This window comes from Bubalus bubalis, chromosome 1, assembly GCF_019923935.1.
Source record: "Bubalus bubalis isolate 160015118507 breed Murrah chromosome 1, NDDB_SH_1, whole genome shotgun sequence".
Classification (NCBI taxonomy): Eukaryota; Metazoa; Chordata; class Mammalia; order Artiodactyla; family Bovidae; genus Bubalus; species Bubalus bubalis.
The window spans coordinates 129,835,645-129,842,310 of record NC_059157.1 but is presented as its reverse complement, the minus strand read 5'-3'; positions in this window follow the sequence as shown (position 1 = coordinate 129,842,310).

The window sequence follows — 6,666 nt, the reverse complement described above, 5'->3', positions numbered from 1 at the left end:
ATTTTTAAATCAAAGAGGTCATTTTAACTTATTGAGTGGAGCTGAGAGATACAGCTGAAGTTTCCTACTTACCTTCCATACAATCAGTACCATAAAGAAAATTCATCATGCAAAATAAGAACAGGGTGTCTGTTGTGTACTCTGTGCAACTCTGTGTCAGGCACTTTCCAAAGTGCTTTACACATAGTAGCTCATTTAATCCCCAAGCAACCCTATGAAGGAGGTGCTATTATTATCCCCATCTTATAACTAAATATAAACTCTGAATTTTTTTAACATTGTGACGTTTCTCTTAAAAGTTTCACTTTGGGTTTCTTTACATAGCCAACAACCAACAATATATGTCAACTAAAATATAATTTTGATCCCTTCACAAAGTTTCAAGAAGCTATTATGTATAAAATGCAAGATATATTGGTGCTGTGGGGCCCTTGTGTGGTGGTAGGGAGGCAGAAAGGGTGATGAAGTCAAGAGGCATTTCTGTAAACTCAGTGATGTGCTGGTCAGTATTTAACAACCAGCTCTATTTAAGGGCTTCCCTTGTGGCTCAGCTGGTAAAGAATCTGCCTGCAATGCAAGAGACCTGGGTTCAATCCCTGGGTTCGGAAGATCCCCTGGAGAAGGGAAAGGCTACCCACTCCAGTATTCTGGACTGGAGAATTCCATGGACTGTGTAGTCCCTGGAGTTGCGAAGAGTCTGACACAACTGAGAAACTTTCACTTTCTCTATTTAAACAAAAAGGCAATGGAAGAAAAAATATAACAAAGAAAGCCATGATTTGTAGTGTTTGCGCCTTTTTGTGTATAAATACTCTCACCACTGCCAATTATAATACTCAAAAAGTTCCTGAAATTTTAAAAATGGTCTCTCAACCAGCCAGTAGGAGGTGGCTTTAGCACACCACTGCAAAGCTTCATTGAAGACAGCATTCATGACTGTTTTATTCACTCTACCACCTAACGCAGTGCCTAATGTCAGTAGACACTCAATAAATATTTGTTGAATAAATGATTTAGTGAACTGATGAGATGCAATCAAGTAATTAGGTAGAAGTAAGTAAACTATCTTCTATTGGTTGTATCATAACCAGGACCTCACTACTTCAGTGACATCATAGTCTCTATTTGTCATGCTTATGATTAGTGCTGCAATTAATTCTGTGGAGGGAAGGGGAGTATTATCTCAACATTGTGCTTAGTTAATCTTAATGGAAGTGTTAAGAGAGATAAGACTCCTGATTGTGTGTTTTCAAAAGCAGTAAAAAAAGATACATTAGACTTGTTTTTGTCTGATTTAATCAAACATTACTAAATTTATAATTTTTATTTTTTAATGTTTTATTTTGATGTATTTATTTATTTGGCTGTGCTGGGGCTTTAGTTGCGGCATGCAAACCCTTAGTTGCAACATGTGGGATCCAGTTCCCTCACCAAAGACCAAACCCTGGTCCCCTGCATTGGGAGCGCGGAGTCTTAGCCAGGAACACCGGGAAGTCTCTATAATTTTTAAATGTTTTTACTTAAACTTCTGTAAGAAAAAATAGCAATGTTATATAAATCTGAAACTCTAGCCTCTAACCTTTTAAAAACAATAGCTGAGACAATTATTTCAATTAGGAAATGTTCTCAGAAACTCAATTGTTTCTTTAGAACAAGACAGAGAACTAGCTCTTCACTACTACTGGGCAGTTATTTCCTGCTCCTGGAAATATATTTTTTTTGTAACACACGTTGGACAGAATGTCAGAAAAGAGCTAGACAATTATTTATTCATAAGTAGGTGAACTGATTTCACTTTGCCTAATACCAGTTGTGTGTACCAATTTCAGAACCTGTAAGAAATGTAGGTAGACATTGTGCAAGACCATTAAACTTCTAAATAGTGAATGAGGAAGAGTAGCAGGACCTTGTGTGTATGTGTGTGTGCTCAGTCATATCCTACTCTTTTGAGCCCATGGACTGTAGCTCGCCAGGCTTCTCTGTCCATGGGATTATACTGGCAAGAATACTGGAGCGGGTTGTCATTTCCTCCTCCAGGGGATCTTTCCAACTCAGAAATCAAACCTGTATCTCCTGTGTCTATTGCGTTGGCAGGCAGATTCTTTACCACTGAGTCACCTGGGAAGCCCTAATACAGGATACCCAGTTAAATTTGAATTTCAGATAAACAGAGAATCATTATTAAGTATTTCTCCAGTAAAGCTCCCAATATTACATGGGACATAATTGTACTAAAAAATGATTTGTTGTTAATGGGAAATTCAAATTTTATTGGGTATTTGTATTTTTATTTGAAAATCTAGCAACCTTATTCCAGGGATATGTTTGCTTGACATGGCCTAAAAGGGAGCTTAAAATTTTAAATAGATTTAGTACTTAAAATGTAAAATAAATAAAGAAGAATTTGAGATAATTATTTTATAACCTTGAGTATTAAAAGCCTTTCTATGTTACAAACTTCAGAAGTCATGGAAGAAAAGTTTGATAACATCCACTTTATAAGAATCCAAAAAAATTTTCTCTAGTGAAAAAAATAACCCATGTTAAAAAAAAATTACAACTAAGCAAAAGTATTTGCTACTTGAAACATAGACAAGGGGCTAATCTCTCACATATATAAAGAATGTCTACAAATTCATAAGAGTAAATGAAAGATTATTTATCTGATTAAAAAGCCCACTAAGATAAACAGAATATTCACATAAAGGAAAATATAGTTCTTGAGTAAGTAAAAAAATTAAAAAAGATGCCCAACTTCACTCAGAGTAATAAAAATGAAAATTAAAAGATGAAGTTGGATTTTTTCCATCTATGTAACAGATTGGCCAAGTTCCAGAAGCATGATAATAAACTATGTTGGCAAGATTGCATAAAAATACTTTTGTATGTTCCTGGTGGGAGTATGATTTTTGTAGAATTCTTATAGAGGGCTATCTGACAGTATCTACTAAAGTTTCAAATGCATATCCTATTGACCCAGCAATTCTACTTCTAGGAATTTACACTTTATATATAGAAATACAAAATGAATTAAGGTCAAAGATATTACCTGCAGCATGGTTGCAATGGAGAAAATTTGGTGACAACCTAATTGTTCATCAACAGGAGACTGATTAAATAAATTATGGTACAGCCTCAGAGTGGAATACTATGCCAATGTCGAAAAAGAATTAAGAAAGGATTAATGTATTGATATGGAAAAATCTCTAAGTTATCCTGATAAAAAGTAAAGGGTTTATCATAATATATTAATGTTGGAAGAGAAAATGAAACAGAAAAGGAATATTTGCATTGGTCTTATTTGCATTAAAAAACATATCTGATAGGATAATAAATCAATAATAGTGGTTACCTCTCAGACAGATAGGGATGGTTTTATGAAAGTCAGGGAAGGAAAAGAGTCTTTTAATAAATATCTTTTATATTTTTTATTTTTAAAACAGGAATAAAGCATGTGAATGTATCACCAATTCAAATAATAATAAAAATAAATGGATTGTATTATCCAATCCTGATGGTATTCAAAAATAATAAGGCTTAATTTTTGGATTAAGTTTACAAAAATTTTGAAACTCCTTAATCTTTCTCCTATCCCAGTGCTCACCATATTGCTTTTACTCTCAGAAGAGAAGTGTAGCGATAGCACAGTTCCATGACTTGACTCAATGATCCTTGACCCTTCATACTCCTCATCAAACTTTAGCCTAGGTTATCAGCAACAACAAAAATAAATAATTGCCAAGCACTGGCTGTCAGTAAGATACCATGCTAATTTCTTTGCTTCAGAAAACCTATTAGCCCTTGCACTAACAGACTTAAAAGAAAGGCATTGGGTATAAATTTTAAAAGGCAAAAGTTGCCATGAATGGTAGAGACAAGAACACTGGACCTAGAAAAAAATATAATTACCACTTTATATGGGAGTAATGCTCCAATTTGAGCCTTGAAAGATGAAAACTCAGGGCTTCCCTGGTGGCCTAGTGGTTAAGAATCCACCTGCCAAAGCACAGAATATAAGTTCAGTCCCTGGTCCAGGAGGATCCCACAAGCCATGGGGCAACTAAGCTTGTACACCAAGACTACTGAATCTTCACTCTGGAGTCCAAGAGCTGCAACTACTGAGCCCATGCACCTAACCCTGAGCTCTGCAGTAAGAGAAGCCACTGCAATGAGAAACCCTTGCACCCCAACAAAGAGTAGCCCCTGCTCACTGCAACTAGAGAAAGCCTGTGCACAGCAATAAAGATCCAGCACAACCAAAAAAACTTTTTAAATATATAATTTAAAAAAAACAGAGAGAGAAAGAAACCACTGCAATGAGAAGCCCTTGCACTTCGAAGAGTAGCCCCTATTTGGTGCAAGCAGAGAAACTAGCCATGCAACAACAAAGACCAGGCACAGCTAAGAATAAAAAAATTAAATTAAAAAAAAATTTTTTTTAATGAGAAATTAGAACAAGAAAAGGAGTCTAGATGATTTCAAATATGGAAACATGGTGAGTAAGGGCACAGACATGGAAAAATTCTACCATATTTAGATCCATGAGCAAACTGAGAGTTTTCCCCACAAGATATGGATGATAGGAGAAGAAAACAGAAAAGTGGGCTAAAACCTGCAGCAGAGATTGCTGGTTGTCTGTACCAGCAGACAACCTTCCTTCTGTTTTTTAATGCAGAATATTTATTTTTAGCTAGATATGTCAGCACACAGAATAAAAGGTCACATTTTCTCAGCCTCCCTTGGAGCTAGATGTGGCCAGGTAATCAGGTTAGAACTGGACATGGAACAACAGACTGGTTCCAAATAGGAAAAGGAGTACATCAAGGCTGTATATTGTCACCCTGCTTATTTAACTTATATGCAGAGTACATCATGAGAAATGCTGGACTGGAAGAAACACAAGCTGGAATCAAGATTGCCGGGAAAAATATCAATAACCTCAGATATGCAGATGACACCACCCTTATGGCAGAAAGTGAAGAGGAACTAAAAAGCCTCTTGATGAAAGTAAAAGTGGAGAGTGAAAAAGTTGGCTTAAAGCTCAACATTCAGAAAATGAAGATCATGGCACCTGGTCCCATCACTTCGTGGGAAATAGATGGGGAAACAGTGGAAACAGTGTCAGACTTTATTTTGGGGGGCTCCAAAATCACTGCAGATGGTGACTGCAGCCATGAGATTAAAACTTACTCCTTGGAAGGAAAGTTATGACCAACCTAGATAGCATATTCAAAAGCAAAGACATTACTTTGCCAACAAAGGTCCTTCTAGTCAAGGCTATGGTTTTTCCAGTGGTCATGTATGGATGTGAGAGTTGGACTGTGAAGAAGGCTGAGTGCCGAAGAATTGATGCTTTTGAACTGTGGTGTTGGAGAAGACTCTTGAGAGTCCCTTGGACTGCAAGGAGATCCAACCAGTCCATTCTGAAGATCAGCCCTGGGATTTCTTTGGAAGGAATGATGCTAAAGCTGAAACTCCAGTACTTTGGCCAGCTCATGCAAAGAGTTGACTCAATGGAAAAGACTCTGATGCTGGGAGGGATTGGGGGCAGGAGGAGAAGGGGACAACAGAGGATGAGATGGCTGGATGGCATCACTGACTCGCTGGACGTGAGTCTGAGTGAACTCCAGGAGTTGGTGATGGACAGGGAGGCCTGGCGTGCTGCAATTCATGGGGTCGCAAAGAGTTGGACACGAGTGAGTGACTGAAATGAACTGAACTGAACTGAATCAGGTTCTAGACTCATTCTCTGGGATTCTAAGTAGTCCCCTTAAAAGGGAGGAGGAATGCCCCAAAACAGAAACAAACAGGAGCCAAAAGGCCCATGAGGAAGCGTTCTGTTACAGACATGTAGAGCAAGACAAGAAAAGAGGATGAATAGATCATGTTCATTTACCCAATCCAAAATACCTTGTGAAAAACAGACTTCAATCAGAAGACAAAAGAGTTTTTTCCTTGAGAATTTTGTGAAACACCGGGACACAGATAGTGCTTTTTTTCCATAACCAGGTAACAAAGGGTGCTATACTGAGATAAAGGAGTTTTCACCTAATTACCATGTGAGACTGTGTGGTTCCAATGGAATGGAAGCTAAGTGTGGTACTGTTTTGGCCTTTCACAGGTTTTAAACATGACTTTGATGGCCATGGGCATCAAAAGGAGGATCTAGAGCAGAAATGGATAGAACTGATCACAAACTCATGGAAGCCCCCATGAAGTCACTGAGAAGTAACGGAGTAATACCAGAAGTAACTGAGAATCACTTTGAACAAAAGGTCTGAAGACTTGTGCTACTTGGGTACGTTGAAATTAGCCACTGGATTGTGAGTTATTGTGATTAATGTCAACTCATTTTCTCAAAGTTATCGGGGTACAGTGACAGTATATATACATGTCAGTCAGTGTTCCTGTGATAAGGGTCTCTAAAGCAACAAAGAATAAACATGGCTAGAAAAATGATAAAGTGGGGCTTACATTATAGTGTTGCGATTTCCTTCCTGGGCATGAGAAGGTGATTGATTAGTAATAGTGATAGGAAGAGTGAATGATCAGCAGTGGTAGCACAACCAGAAGGCTGCTGTGCTGTGAGGAAAGAGCTCTGAGCTTAAATGGAAAGCCAGAGCCCGGGAAGACTCACAGGGCATTTTGGAGAACAGTAGGGTAGAC